The 16,338-nt window shown below is 44.0% G+C and overlaps 1 protein-coding gene across 2 annotated transcripts in view; it reads left to right on the top strand.

The window, feature by feature from the left end:
- Positions 1-631: 631 nt before the first annotated feature.
- The window catches only part of LHFPL2 (LHFPL tetraspan subfamily member 2), a 169,324-nt gene continuing 153,617 nt past the window's right edge, over positions 632-16,338 (top strand). For both annotated transcript variants that reach the window (XM_075838685.1, XM_075838693.1), the window contains exon 1: positions 632-782. The gene's annotated coding sequence lies outside the window, so the exon portion shown is untranslated. The remainder of the gene's footprint in view (positions 783-16,338) is intronic.

Here is a 16,338-nt window from a genome sequence, read left to right as displayed (position 1 = left end):
AAAAAAAAAACAAAAAACCCCACTCCAAACGATTTCAAAGAAGGTTTAGAAGCGGAAACTGCTCCAACATAGTGAATGAACAGTCAAAAACCGCCCTGGAAAAAAACGCCTCTACCTCCCATTGGAATCAATAAAACAAGATTTGAGGCAATTTTTGGCGCTGATCCTGATGAAGTTTACGCGTCAAAATCAGCGCAAAAAACGCTGTGAACTGGGCCTAATACATGGATGGGTCAAGTCCACCAGTGAGGGTCCCTGCTTGTGAGCGGCTCTCCACTCTGGCTCATGTGGGGTCTCTAATGGGCCATATGGACAGCGGTTGTCCTGATAGGACAACCCTTATAATGGCTGCCATTTCCTGTTCTCACATTTGGAAACACTATATAACCGAGTAACATCCAGAGGAAAGAACAACTGAAGGTCTTCTGACTTTATTTTAAGATTGGTAATAATAATAAGTGCAGACAAGACACCCTGCATCGTGCCGGCCCTGCGCAGGAGATCACCACAAGTCACTACAACTCTCTGGCAGGGATTCCCGGGCAGGCATGTCCCCAAACCACCAGGGACTGTCTGACTGAGCGTCTGGAGGGGGCGGGGCAGTGACGTCACGGGGCGGGGACAACCTGAGGAGGCTGCTGCTGCTGCTGCTGCTCGTAGCGCTGCTTTCAGAGCACGTTCAATGAGTGGGGGAGGGAGCCCCGAGCTGCATGCAGGAGCCGGATAACGGGAAGAGTGGACTATTCATCCAGCTCCGATAACCTGTGACCTGCTCTTCTTGGGTGAGTTCAATTCCTTAAAGTCTTTCTCCCGAATGCAACTCTGGTGTGATGATGAATGGACCGCTGCTGCGCAGTCTCCTGTTAGCAGTGGCTTGAAGCGATGGAGATTTAATTAACCCTTACAGCCTGGTGGGATGCAACAAGGGTTAATAAAGTTTCCTGCATTAGGGGGTGAGTGTGTGGGGAAATGCTCATGTGATGCGGGGACTCCCCCCCCACTTCAGTGTCATTTCTGCCCCCCATTGTTCATGAGAGAGTCTGAGTCTAGAGTGTTTCCCACTACTTGGTGTAACTTCTGTGGAGAGGAGAGGGCTAGCAGCAGATCTGCTTATTAACCCCCTCCCCATGCCATGAGTGCCGCATCTTTCATTATATTGGATTGATTAAAATTTTTAAAAATCATCGAATGTCCCTTATTCTTATTCGCCGGTTCTTGTAGCGTTTGACCATTGTGAATGTCACGTATTTGTTTATTTTTTGCACTGATTAGAACATAACGTCTAACTCTACATGTAAACGTATTATTTCCTTACTATTGCACCTTCTGCCTGGGGTTTACATGTGTATGAATGTCGGGCAGCAGCGATTGAGTGCACATTGTAGACTTGGCTGCTCTCCTTTCTCCTATTTCTTCCAGGGAAAAAAATTTCAATAAAAGTGCTATCTAGGAGTGATTGGCTTTCTCGTCCAGCTGCATTTTACTTTGCATCCACCAGGGGCAGTAGAGTGGCCTCATATGGTCCTTTGCTGACAGCTGAGGCAGAAGTGTGTTTCATCTCCCATCAGTCACTGCCTAGAGAATAATAAAGGATCCACACAGCTTCTTCATCTCTTCAGTCTGTCTATAGTGGTGTATTCCCCAGAGGACTGCAGTATGGGCTTGTACTTGAAGCTTCATCATAGCTGTGGGGTGAGCTCATGTTCTTACAGGGTAGGGGGCTGTGACTGACGTTGTGGGCACACCAGACCACCCAGCTACCTGTGGAGAGCAGAAGTGGTGATCTGCTGGGAACGATCCGCCCATTGTTCTCTATTTATTGGAGTTAATCCTAAACTAGAAAGTAATTGTCCGCATTGTAAAAGTTCTTTCTGGTCTGGATGATGTACGGTTATTATGTAGTTGTTTTTTGTTTTTTTTAATCAAATGTGAGACAATAATATTTGTAGCTATGTTGTTGTCAGTTTGACCAGATCTTCACTTGTACCATTGTATATTTATTTTATTTTGATTGTTTTTAAGTTCTTGAGCCCACATTATAAATGAGTCTCCACATTTAACTCACGGCTGCTGACAATAACTTCAGAAGCCGCATCATATGTGGATGTGACATACCGTGAACTTATAATTCTACCTGTTAAAGGGGTTTTCTGGTACTTTGATATTGATGGCTTATCCTTATTAATATCAGATTGCGGGTGTTCATCTCCGGCAACTCCACCATCAGCGGCTTAAAGGAGCTACGACGATGTGCCCCTTCATTGTGTACCAGGCACAGCTCCGTACACAATGACTGGGCTGTAAATCTACAGGGTTTTACACTGTTTCGGAAAGACAGGACAAATAGGAAAGGTGGTGGTGTATGTCTGTATGTGAGAAGCGATATGAAGGTGAGTGTAAATGAGACATTAGAGGGTGAAGATTGTGAGGAGGTTGAAACCTTGTGGGTGGAATTACAAAGGGAAGTAAACACTGAAAAAATTACTTTTGGTGTAATCTATAGACCCCCCAATATAACTGAGGAGATGGAAGGTCAGATATATAAACAGATGGAGCGGGCTGCACAGGCAGGTACTGTAGTGATAATGGGAGATTTTAATTTCCGGGATATTAATTGGTGTCATGGTTCGGCTTCAACTGCAAAGGGGAGACATTTCCTCAACCTGTTGCAGGAAAATTTTATGGGCCAGTTTGTGGAAGACCCGACTAGAGGTGAAGCTCTGTTGGATCTGGTCATTTCTAATAATGCAGATCTTGTTGGGAATGTCAATGTTCGTGAAAACCTCGGTAACAGTGATCACAATATAGTTACATTTTACCTATACTGTAAAAAACAAACACAGACTGGGAGGGCAAAAACACTTAATTTTAAGAAAGCCAATTTCCCCAAGTTGAGGGCTGCAATTCAGGATATAGACTGGGAAGAACTAATGTCAAATAATGGGACAAATGATAAATGGGAGATTTTCAAATCTACTTTGGGTAATTATAGTGTTACCTGTAGGAATACATTTTGCAAGTATAAACGACTCAAATTAAACCCCACATGGCTTACACCTTCTGTGAAAGGGGCAATACATGACAAAAAAAGGGCATTTAAAAAATACAAATCTGAGGGTACATCTGCAGCCTTTGTAAAATATAAAGAGCTTAATAAAATCTGTAAAAATGTAATAAAATCAGCAAAAATACAAAATGAAAGGCAGGTGGCCAAGGATAGTAAAACAAATCCTAAAAAATTCTTCAAGCATATAAATGCAAAAAAGCCCAGGTCTGAACATGTAGGACCCCTAGATAATGGTAATGGGGAGTTGATCACAGGGGATCAAGAGAAGGCAGAGTTACTAAATGGGTTCTTTAGCTCTGTATATACAACAGAAGAAGGAGCAGCTGATGTAGCTGGTGCCAGTGCTGTTAATATATCAGTTGATATACTGAATTGGATGAATGTAGATATGGTCCAAGCTAAATTAAATAAAATAAATGTACACAAGGCCCCGGGACCAGATGGGTTACACCCTAGAGTTCTTAAAGAGCTTAGTTCAGTTATTTCTGTCCCCCTCTTCATAATATTTAGAGAGTCTCTCATGAGTGGTATAGTGCCAAGGGACTGGCGCAGGGCAAATGTGGTGCCTATTTTCAAAAAGGGCTCTAGGTCTTCGCCGGGTAATTATAGACAAGTAAGCTTAACATCAATTGTGGGGAAAATGTTTGAGGGGCTATTGAGGGACTATATACAGAATTATGTGACAACAAATAGTATTATAAGTGACAGCCAGCATGGTTTTACAAAGGACAGAAGCTGTCAAACCAACCGGATTTGTTTTTATGAAGAGGTAAGCAGAAGCCTAGACAGAGGGGCCGCTGTGGATATAGTGTTTTTGGACTTTGCAAAGGCATTTGACACTGTCCCCCATAGACGCCTAATGGGTAAATTAAGGACTATAGGTTTAGAAAGTATCGTTTGTAACTGGATTGAGAATTGGCTCAAGGACCGTATCCAGAGAGTTGTGGTCAATGATTCCTACTCTGAATGGTCCCCAGTTATAAGTGGTGTACCCCAGGGTTCAGTGCTGGGACCACTATTATTCAACTTATTTATTAATGATATAGAGGATGGGATTAATAGCACTATTTCTATTTTTGCAGATGACACCAAGATATGTAATATAGTTCAGACTATGGAAGATGTTTGTGAATTGCAAGCGGATTTAAACAAACTAAGTGTTTGGGCGTCCACTTGGCAAATGAAGTTTAATGTAGATAAATGTAAAGTTATGCATCTGGGTACGAACAACCTGCATGCGTCATATGTCCTAGGGGGAGCTACACTGGGGGAGTCAATTGTTGAGAAGGATCTGGGTGTACTTGTAAATCATAAACTAAATTTCAGCATGCAGTGTCAATCAGCTGCTTCAAAGGCCAGCAAAATATTGTCGTGTATCAAAAGAGGCATGGACTCACGGGACAGGGAGGTAATATTACCACTTTACAAAGCATTAGTGAGGCCTCATCTGGAATATGCAGTCCAGTTCTGGGCTCCAGTTCATAGAAAGGATGCCCTGGAGTTGGAAAAAATACAAAGAAGAGCAACGAAGCTAATAAGGGGCATGGAGAATCTAAGTTATGAGGAAAGATTAAACAAACTAAACCTATTTAGCCTTGAAAAAAGACGACTAAGGGGGGACATGATTAACTTATATAAATATATTAATGGCGCATACAAAAAATATGGTGAAATCCTGTTCCTTGTAAAACCCCCTCAAAAAACAAGGGGGCACTCCCTCCGTCTGGAGAAAAAAAGGTTCAACCTGCAGAGGCGACAAGGCTTCTTTACTGTGAGAACTGTGAATCTATGGAATAGTCTACCGCAGGAGCTGGTCGCAGTAGGGACAGTAGATGGCTTTAAAAAAGGCTTAGATAATTTCCTAGAAGAGAAAAATATTAGCTCCTATGTGTAGAAATTTTTTACTTCCCCTTTCCCATCCCTTGGTTGAACTTGATGGACATGTGTCTTTTTTCAACCGTACAGACTATGTAACTATGTAACCTTTGGTAGTAGCTGTGCCTAGTACTGCAACTCAATCCCATTCAGGCGAATGGGACTGAACTGCAATACTAGAAACGGCCACTACCAAATATACGGAGCTGTGCCTGGTACATAATCAGCAAATTTGAGTGTCGTCCCCCCCCCCACTCCCCCTCCCCCCGTGGCCCATTTAATTAGGTAATCGGTGTGGGTGTTGGGAGTCGGACCCCTACCAATCTGGTATTCCAGTTACAAGTTACCCCCTATCCATATGTTAAGGGATAACTTGCTGATCAGTGGGTGTCCGACAGCTAGGACTCCAGCGTTTACGAGAATGGGGAGCCAGAAGTTGCCCCTACCCCAAGTTTGAACCGATGGGCAGGTCGCTTATGCGCACTGCTGCTCCGTTCATTCTCTATGGGAGCGCCGGGGATAGCCAAGTGCAGTGTTCAGCTTTTTCCGGCGCTGCCATAGAGAATGAATGGAGCAGCAGTGTGCATGAGCGACCTGCCCATCGGTTCAAACTTGGGCTTCTGGCAACTTCGGGCTCCCCGTTCTTATAAACTGTGGGGGGTCCGAGCTGTCTGATACCCACCGATCAGCAAGTTACCCCTTCCCCTACGGATAGGGGGTAACTTGTTGTAACCGGAATACCCCTTTAATGGCCTATCCTAATGATAGGCGATCAATATCAAAATCCCTGAAAACTCCTTTTAAGGCTCGATTAAAAATCACATCTGTAGTTCGCCATCGGTGTATGTGCCGGGAAAATCTTACAATATATATAACAACATGCCCATAGACTTAATTGGCCAAATGTATGCAATAAAAGGCGTCCTTTTTGCATACGTTTTGCCAGTATACATTTTGCAGCCCCAACTGTACCAAGGCTATGTTCACACAGAGTTTTTTGCAGAAGGAAAATTCCTCCTGCAAAAACTGCTCCAGACGTTTTTTGCACAGTGGTTTGACAAAAACTCGTCAAAACACTTGTCGAGGCGTTTTTTTCCTCTTTCTGACTGATTTGAAATGGGGTTTTGGAGGCGGAAACCGCCTCAAGATGGGTCATGACGCTTCTTTTTACCGCGACGCGTTTAAAAAAAACTCGTCCAACTCCCATTGAAATCAATGGGAGCCATTTTCGGGCGGTTTTTGAGGAGTTTTGCGGTGCGGTTTCCGCGTCAAAAAACTCGTCAAAAAAACTCTGTGTGAACAGGGCCTAAGGCTATGTTCACACGGGGTATTTTGCCGAGTTTTTTGATGCGGAAACCGCGTCACAAAACTCGGCAGAAACGGCCCGAGAACGCCTCCCATTGATTTCAATGGGAGGCGTCGGCGTCTTTTTCCCGCGAGCAGTAAAACTGCCTCGCGGGAAAAAGAAGCGACATGCCCTATCTTCGGGCGCTTCCGCCTCCGACCTCCCATTGACTTCAATGGGAGGCAGGAGAAAGCGTATTTCTCGCTGTTTTATGCCCGCGGCGCTCAATGGCCGCGGGCGAAAAACGGCGCGATAATTGCCGCGAAAATCGGCGTGCAGGGAGAGGAATATCTGCCTCAAAGTTCCAAACGGAATTTTGAGGCAGATATTCCTCCCCCAAAATACTCCGTGTGAACAGCAATTATCGCGCCGTTTTTCGCCCGCGGCCATTGAGCGCCGCGGGCATAAAACAGCGAGATATACGCTTTCTAATGCCTCCCATTGAAGTCAATGGGAGGTCGGAGGCGGAAGCGCCCGAAGATAGGGCATGTCGCTTCTTTTTCCCGCGAGGCAGTTTTACTGCTCGCGGGAAAAAGACGCCGACGCCTCCCATTGAAATCAATGGGAGGCGTTCTCGGGCCGTTTCTGCCGAGTTTTGCGACGCGGTTTCCGCGTCAAAAAACTCGGCAAAAGACCCCGTGTGAACATAGCCTAACAGCACCACACCTGTCCGTGGATTGTCTGATGCTGTTTTTGAAAGAAAGCAGCCATGTTTTTCCAATCCTTGACAACCACTTGAGGCCCCATGCACACGACCGTAAAAAAACCTCAGTTTTTGCGGACCGCAATTATGGTCCTCCTAAACGGACCCATTCACTTCCATTGAACGCGGACGCATTTCCGTATCGCTATGGATGAGTGTCCGTGCCTCAGAACCGTGCTGGGAATTATGGAGCATGTCCGTTCTTGTACCGCAATTACGGCACGGACTCCTCCATTGAAGTCTATGGATGAAGCCAAAATTGCGTATGGCTATGGAGGTGCGTCCGCAAATACTGATAGCCATCCACAAATACAGAAGTGTTGCTAAGCGAAACAAAGGGGATTTCCCATTCAGGCCTCATGCACATGACCGTAGCCATGTGCACGGCCGTGATTTCCGGGTCAGCCGGCCACGGAGTGACAGCCGCGAGCCGCCCGCAAATCGCGGGCCGTGCACATGGCCGCGCCCATTATTTTCAATAAGCCCGGACCACAGAACACGGCCGTAATAAGGCTTGCCCGTTCTTTCTGTGGCTCGGGCTCCGGGGCCATGCATGGACCGTGAAAACCAATGTCGTATGCATGGCCCCATAGGAATGAATGGGGCCACAATTCTCCCGTGTATTTTTGGAGGAATTGCGGCCGCAAAAGCGCGTTTGTGTGCATGGGGCCTAACTAGGCCTCTTTTTTTTTTTTTGCGGATCCGTATATATATACGGATGCCCTACGGACCGTATTTGCGGATACCATTCGGCAGAAATGGGTACGTCGCTGATGACTATAAAGCAATATGGAACCGTATTTACGGTCAGTATTTGCGGATACGGTCATGTGCATGAGGCCACTATATGGCGGTATATGTTTTTTTTTTTTGTTTGTTTTTTTCAATAGCAGTCATTGACAGGTGTATGTTACTGTATAGACAAAAGCTCTAGCTTAAAGAAAATATAGAACACAATGTGAATTTAGTATTGTAGCAGTGTTTCACAGTAGCGCTTTAATAGGAGGCTACAAGTCTGATGCGATTCACAGTACGAGCAGTGACAGCAGTGCAGGGGAAGCAGCGCTCGCACGACAGGGGAAGCAGCGCTCGCACGACAGGGGAAGCAGCGCTCGCACGACAGGGGAAGCAGCGCTCGCACGACAGGGGAAGCAGCGCTCGCACGACAGGGGAAGCAGCGCTCGCATGAGTGCTGCAGCCCCTTCAAAACAACAGTTGGGGTGCCGAGAGTCTGACTCTCAGCGATCAGATATTTATGGGCGATCCTGAGGATAGGCTATCAATTTCTTATAACTGGAAAACCGCTTTAAAAGGGTTGTCCAGGATTTAAAAAAAAAATAAAAAATTGCAAGGAGCAGGAAAATTGCTCAAAAAGAAACCAATTCTCACCTGTTCTGTAAGTTCTCAAAAACCGCTTTACTTTAGCAAATCTGACCGACCGCTGAAATCATCGTGTAATGCCTCAGTAAGAGCAGTATAATGTCGATGACAGGTTACCATTAAATCCATTCAGTCTGAAATTTATGCGCCTTTTTTATAGGTTGATGGTTATGGTGGAGTCATGAGCTGTATGTGCCGTCTGACAGTGGTAGTAAATTATTATTCATTGTGATGACACATTAATTCCCATTTCAGAGCGTCTATGGGTTCATGCAGATGGCCGTATTACTGATATGTGTGGTGCGGATCTGTTCTACAGCGCACAAACTGTATCTCAGTGTGCCTCCGATTTTATACATGGCAAATTACATTTCATATTACGGATGCACCATTTTGCGGAACACATTCAGGCACCTTGCACTTGTCTTGTATTGCCCCCTAGATGCCAAACTTGTAGGAAAGAACACCTTATTATGACATTATTGGCATGATGGCATATGGAAAACGTAATTTGGCATGTTGGAATATGTAAATACTTTCTTTCCCCACAGACTCAATATAAATCCATCAGAGAAAAAAAACCTCATGTGCACCCCTGTATGAAATAAGAGGAAACGTATGTGTCCATAGCAGGCTATAAGTGTTGTATTACGGATTATTAATATGACCGCGTGCATAAGGCCTATGCGTTTTGTATCAAATTTACCACATTGTCTTCAGTAACGAAAAAGTGCGTTAAAATGTTACATTCCCCTGTGAACTACTGGGGTCAGAAGTGCAGGTCTTGCCCTTTGGTGACACAGCCTAAACTTTGAGATACTCCTTTTATTTTGAAATACCCTAAAGAAAAATATTCTTATTTTTTATTGTTTGAAACCAAAATTGTCCCATCTATGGATGGTGATAGATGGAGATATATAGGAGTATATATATTACACCCACAATTATTACAACTGCAATCTAAAAAAAACAGTTTGCTAAACATCTGTATAGCCTTATGTGGCTCCCAACTAAGGGTATGTTCACACGAGGGCGTCCGTAACGGATGAAATTACGGGGATGTTTCAGCCTGAAAACATCCCCGTAATTTCAGCCGTAACGGCATGTGCAGGCGCTTGAACGCCGCGTCCATTACGGACGTAATTGGCGCTGCTATTCATTGGAGTCAATAAATAACGGCTCCAATTACGGCCAAAGAAGTGACAGGTCACTTCTTTGACGCGGGCGTCTATTTACGCGCCGTCATTTGACAGCGGCGCGTAAACTACGCCTCGTGTGAACAGACAAACGTCTGCCCATTGCTTTAAATGGGCAGATGTTTGTCAGCGCTATTTTCGGACGTAATTCGGGGCAAAAATGCCCGAATTTCGTCCGTAATTAGTGCGTGTGAACATACCCTAACTTTCCATTTGCAATGCCCTAGATCCTTATTGAATTCACAATCTGGCCATTTCACCATCTCTCTTATAAAGTAAATGGCCACTGACCTGTAGTTCTCTAGGTGTTGACTAATGGAGTACAGTGGAAATGTCACTTTTTTTTTTTTAAATATAAAACTTCTGCTTTGAGTAGTAGCATTGAAAACTGCAAGAAAACAGACATTTGTGTTGGCGCAGGGGGAAGCAGTCAGTATGCTGCCTTCTCCGAGCTTTGAGAGAAAACGTTATTGGCCGGTATTAAAGTAGATCTGTCATCAGACTATGCTGCCCTATGTAAGTCCGGCGTATTCATAAGGTAAGCGCTTTCCCCCCGCCTCTCAGCGGTGATTATCCACATACAGCAGTCAGCCAATCAGTCCGCTGTATTCTTTGCCAGCTGCTATTAGCCAAACTGTACAATACTTTTTTTTGTGCCCTTTTGGCTAAGAAGAGAGCTGACTTGTCCCCACACCATGCTGCCCTTACAAAGTGCAGTTTGGTCTGATGACAGATCCACATTAATTGCTACGTATCAGGTAACATGGCAAGAGCTGCACATTTTTTAGGACTTTTTAAAACTTTTTTTTTTTTAAATCCAACGGCAGCAAGCCTGGTACTTCACTTTAATGGCCAAAACCACTGTAAATGTGTTTATTGTAGTAGTGGTGAAACTTTGTGCCATTCTCCCAATTATCAACTGGATCTTGGGGTTAAAGGGTAAGTAAACGTTCAGAAAACTTTTGACATGTGATCGTTCCGCGACCCCCACTGATCGGTAAAACGAATCGGCCGAAGTGCTCGCGTGAGCGCTGGTCCGCTTGGTTTCTGAACGCCTTTTCTCGGAAAGCCGAGCAGTTGGTCTACAGGCTCAATAGAAAGTCTATGGGCCCATACAACAACTGCTTGGCTCTCCAAGAAAAGCCGATCAGAACGGAAGCGGCACAGCGCTCACCCTAGCGCTTCTGCCGTTTCATTTCAGCGATCAATGGAGGTCTCAATTCTCTGACCCCCAGCGATGAAAACTTCTGACATATCGCTATGACATGTCAGAAGTTTTCTGAAAGTTACCCTTTCAAAAATTACAGAAGTAGATTGGGGCAGGTGTATTAGTGTTAATTTCAAATGGAGATTTTTTGGTGCTGATTTTTGACGCGGAAAAAGCATTGGAGTCAGCACCAAAAACGTCCCAAATCGCCTCCCATTGATGTTAATAGAAGGCAGAGGCCTTTTTTTCCCAGGTGGCTTTGCTCTTTCTTCCAGTAGTTTCCAACTCTGACCTCCCATTGAATTTAATGGTAGGCAGAAAAATCCTGCAACTCTCATTTTGAGCTTTATTTTTCATTTACGTTTTGCATTAGATTCCAAGCGTCCAAAAATGCTGGCAATTGAAAATCTGCCTCAGAATTCCTGTAAGAATTTTGAGGCAGATTTTTTTTTCTGCTTGTCAAAAAAACCCAACTGTGTGAATTAGGCCTTAAATTATGTCTTTCAAACAGGAGGGGGTGTAGCTTGATAGATCATTTGTGGGACTATGATTTTTTTCAATGTCTAAAGACAGAATTTTCTTCTATAACAATAGAGGATATGTATGAAAGGTCAGGGCTGGCACATCGCCTGTTTTATAGGAGTCTTTACTACTTGGGGTATTTTTCATGAGACCTGTGGTATCCATTGCTCAAATAGTTTTACATAGTATTAAATCCTTGCGAACCCACTGTATTACCCCAAAATGTACATAATTTCTGCCCAAGCATCCTCTATTAACACTTAAGGCGGTTTTACACTGGGCGATTATCGGGCAGATGTGTGTTCTTAGAACGCTCGTTGACGATAATTGCACAGTGTAAACAGGGCAGAGACCAGCAGATGAACGAGCAAACGCTCCATAATCTGCTGATCGTATTGTTTTAAAAAAAGTAAAATATTATCGTTGTCGGCAGCACATCTCCGTGTGTAAACAGGAGTCACGCTGCCAACACGATGATAATGTATGGGGACAAGCGATCAAAGTAATGACCGCTCGTCCCCATCCATAGCGCCGTGTGACAGGAGCAAATCGGCACCGATCAACGATGTCTCGTTGATTGGCGCTCGCTGTACCGGCCACTTATAGGTCAGTGTAACAGGGCCTTTAATCAAGTTCAGCCAGCAGCTGTCTCTCTTGATCTGTAAACCTGTACACCGGGGCCAAACGTGAAGGTTTAATTCAATTGGGATGTGGAGATAAGTTGCTGCCTGACACCTATGCCAGTGCTGATCTCCCCAGGAAGCAAAGGTTTGGCATGTTGAAATTCATTCCTAGCCTAATGCTGCACATTGGAAGTGCAGTGCAACTGTATGGTGAATCCGTTTAGTGGGATTATTGGGGCATTTTTTCCTATTTTTTTATTTTTTATTTTTTTTTATATACAGAGACGTATCCAGCAGAAAACAAGATGGTAGGTTGCGGTTTCTCATGCCATATTAAATAATATCTATAGAGCTATGACATCTAATGGAGCATTGTATGACCGCACACAGAGTGCCGTACGACTGCGTTGTACTATCCTGTCACCTGTAGTTTTCTCCCATTTTTAATTCTGCTACAAAGCAGTCTACAAAGATGCAACCCTGAATTTCAGATGCGTAGAAACGTTCCATAGATCACTGGAGCTATTCTGCTGTGTAGCCCCAAATGCCCCCCTTCTGTGTTCTGGCTTATAGTACAGCCATAGAGGGGGCACATAATGGGGGACCTCACTCTGTGCATGTCATGTGTGCTAGTGGATAACCCATTTTAAACAGTGAAGGTGAATGTTCCTCTAAAAGGATTAGATGCAATAGTTGCACTGGAAATGTGTTCTTCTAAACTCATTGCAAATCGCATATGTAATCAGAAATCTATTTTGATGACTTCATGGAAAGTGAGATTGTACAGCTGGGACGATGAGAGGATGTTCCAGTTTTGTAAGGCATTTATCATGAAGTTGTGTGGCCATTGAATAGTTAGCCTGTTAAACTCTTCTATTCACTTTTTCCTCCTGCTAATGCAATAGATGAAAATGCTGGATAGCTTTTATTTACTTTTTTCCAGCTAATTTATTGTATTTGCAATTAAGAACGATGATATCAAAGTGATCGTCCTACAGACCCTTCACTGATGAGACCCCCTGCAGAAGAAAATGCTCACAGTCCCGCAGCTGTCAGAGAGCTAGAAATTGACTGATAGATTCTGTCAGCAGATCTGCATAGATAAATAGAAATGAGCTGCTGGTGTCATGTTGGTACAGACAGAAGGATAAATATCATATGGGTACTTGTTAAGACTTAAGCTGGCCATACACATAAGACAGCTGTCGGCTGACCTCCCACCTTGGCCGAATGTGCATATTTGCACAGAGGGACACAAGCCAGACCCCTCTGGCAGCAGCACAACAAAAGAATGAAATCCAACATACCCAATCATTGTTTACCTGACGTCTGCCATCAGGGAGCAGTCAGGAGACCACCATACATACAAAACATTATCCACAGGATATGCCATAAATGTCCTGACAGATGTGGGTCCCACGTCCATATGAGAGTTCTAGAAACAGCATTGCTCAGTGAGCTTGGCTGTTTCCGTACTCCTGTCCACCTTGTCAGTCAGTGGCTGGAGAGCAGCGGGAGCAGGACATGGTAGGATGGGGCTCAAGGGGCCCTGTTCTAGAGCTATGTGTGGATCTCAGAGGTGGGACGCGCATCTATTGGACATTTATGGCATATCAAAAGTCCAAGATGGAAAAACCCCTTTAATCTAATATGTATGACCAGCATTAGGGGGTTCTGGTATGTGAAGGACGCCATGCGGCGCCGTACAGACTCGCTTCCTCAGAGTGCAACATATATACAAGAAGACAATATCACATGTTTGTAAGCAATGTGAGGCAGGTCTTATGTCAAGAACGGTGATGGTGGTTACATAGGTGCAAACGATGCAATGTATTTATGAAAGTATTTATTTATGTATGGTCATTGTATTTTAATTTCCTATGGAATAAGTTCATTCTGACTTGGCCTTACAGTCTCCTCCACAATTTTCCACAGATACTTAATACCTGTAAAGTCATTAGTGATTCGTCATTGGTGCGACCAGTGTGATGACAGACGTTTCTCTAAATTACAAGTGTGGCTCCATTGTGTGTGTTTTTTTTTTTTTTTTCTTTGCTATTAACCTTAAAATTCCTTAAAGCTTCAAGCAATAACCTCTGGCCTTTTCTACTTAAGGTTAATTCATGCACGAAATAAACAAAGTGCTTTAAAGTAGGGGGTTTGAGGTTTTAAAGAGGGCCTGTCACCTCTCCTGACATGTCTATTTTAGTACATACTTCTATTCCCCATGAAATAACAATTCTGGAACATATTGCATTGTGCTATTCCTGTTACTCCTCCTAGAAATGTTTGAATACATTGACAACTGGATGTTACCATTCTCCTTGTCAATGGGGTGTGTCCCTAGTCTGTTACTGTCAGCACTGATTGGTCATTGTCAGTCTGTGTCGGGACACCCCTCCAACTGGTAACACTAAAGGCCCTTTTACACCGGCCGGTGCAGCGAGCGCAGATCGACGAGACATGGTTGATCGGCGCTCGTTTGCTCCTGTCACACGGAGATACTGATGGGGATGAGCGGTTGTTACTCCGATAGCTCGTCCACATACATCATCATGTCGGCAGCAAGTCTCCCTGTTTACACGGGGAGATGTGCTGCTGACAACGATAATCTTCTATCAGCAGATGATCGAGAGTTTGCTCATTCATCTGCTGAACACTGCCCTGTTTACACAGGGCAATTATTGGCAACGAACGCTGGTCTGCCCGATAATCGTCAGTGTAAAACCCCCTTTAGTGGTTAGTTTATTCTAGGAGGAATACCAGAGGAACAGGTCCTATTTAAGTGTCACATTTGTGTTGTCCCCCTTGTCATCTACCACAAGAAGACTCTAATCACACCAGAATAATGTATAATGATCTGAAAACCGATCACCAACAAAGTAGAAAATAGGTGTTAAAGAGACTGTCACCACGTTATAAGTGCCCTATCTCCTACATAAGGAGATGGGCGCTATAATATATGTATCAGCAGTGCTTTTTATTTAGAAAAATTATCTATTTTTACCACGTTATTAGCGATTTTAACTTTATGCTGATTAGCTTCTTAATGCCCAACTGGGCGTGTTTTTACTTTAGACCAAGTGGGCGTTGTACAGAGGAGTGTATGACGCTGACCAATCAGCGTCATGCACTTCTCTCCATTCATTTAGACAGCGCATAGTGACACTGCGTTGTTCACTATGTGCTGTCTTAGGGTATGTGCACACGTAGTGATCAAAAACGTCTGAAAATACGAAGCTGTTTTCAAGGGAAAACAGCCCCTGATTTTCAGACGTTCTTTGAGCAACTCGAGTTTTTCGCGCCGTTTTCGAGGCGTTTTTTACGTCCGTTTTCATTGGAGTCTATGAGAAAACGGCTCCAAAAACGTCCAAAGAAGTGTCCTGCACTTCTTTTGACGAGGCTGTATTTTTACGCGTCGTCGTTTGACAGCTGTCAAACGACGACGCGTAAATGACAGGTCGTCGGCACAGTACGTTGGCAAACCCATTCAAATGAATGGGAAGATGTTTGCCGACGTATTGGAGCCGTATTTTCAGGCGTAAATCGAGGCATAATACGCCTCGTTTACGCCTGAAAATAGGTCGTGTGAACCCAGCCTTATACTGACACATTAACGTTACTGAAGTGTTTAGACCTTGAGTAGACATTCCTTCCAGACAGGACGGGATGTCTGTTCACAATCCCTTCACTTCGTTAACGTTTGTTTGGTACTTACAGCAGAGCAAGCGTAATCTCGCGAGATCTCGCTGTAAATGACAGGTTACAGCGAGATTACGCTTTGCTCTGCTGTAAGTACCAAACAAACGTTAACGAAGTGCCGGGATGGTGAATAGACATCCCGTCCCGGCTGGAAGGAATGTCTATTCACTGTCTAAATACTTCAGTAACGTTAATATGTCAGTATAAGACAGCACATAGCGAACAACGCAGTGTCACTATGCGCTGACTAAACTAACGAAGTGCATGACGCTGATTCGTCACTGATTGGTCAGCGTCATACACTCCTCTGTACAACGCCCACTTGGTCTAAAGTAAAAACATGCCCACTTGGGCATTAAGAAGCTAATTAGCATAAAGCTCCTAATGTGGTGATAATAGATAGTTTTTCTAAATAAAAAGCACTACTGTCACCTGCATTATAGTGCCGATCTCCTTATGTAGGAGATAGGCCACTTATAATGTGGTGACAGAGTCTCTTTAAGGCATTTAACACAGTGAGGCTAGTTGTAAAAACTAGAGGAGGTGTCCACAGCAACCAGTCAATTCATTGCATTTGTTTCATGGATTCCATAGATATATTAAATTAAATCTTCTTTTTTTTTTTAATAAATTCTTTTATTTTAATTTTGTATCACAAAACGTTCAAAGTATACACAACATAGTTCGAAAATGGCAGTGCAAAACATTCAACAGGTCA

Source organism: Rhinoderma darwinii, chromosome 1, assembly GCF_050947455.1.
Source record: "Rhinoderma darwinii isolate aRhiDar2 chromosome 1, aRhiDar2.hap1, whole genome shotgun sequence".
Lineage (NCBI taxonomy): Eukaryota > Metazoa > Chordata > Amphibia > Anura > Rhinodermatidae > Rhinoderma > Rhinoderma darwinii.
Note: the sequence above shows the minus strand (reverse complement) of the source record. Positions and strands in the feature narration are given on the sequence as shown.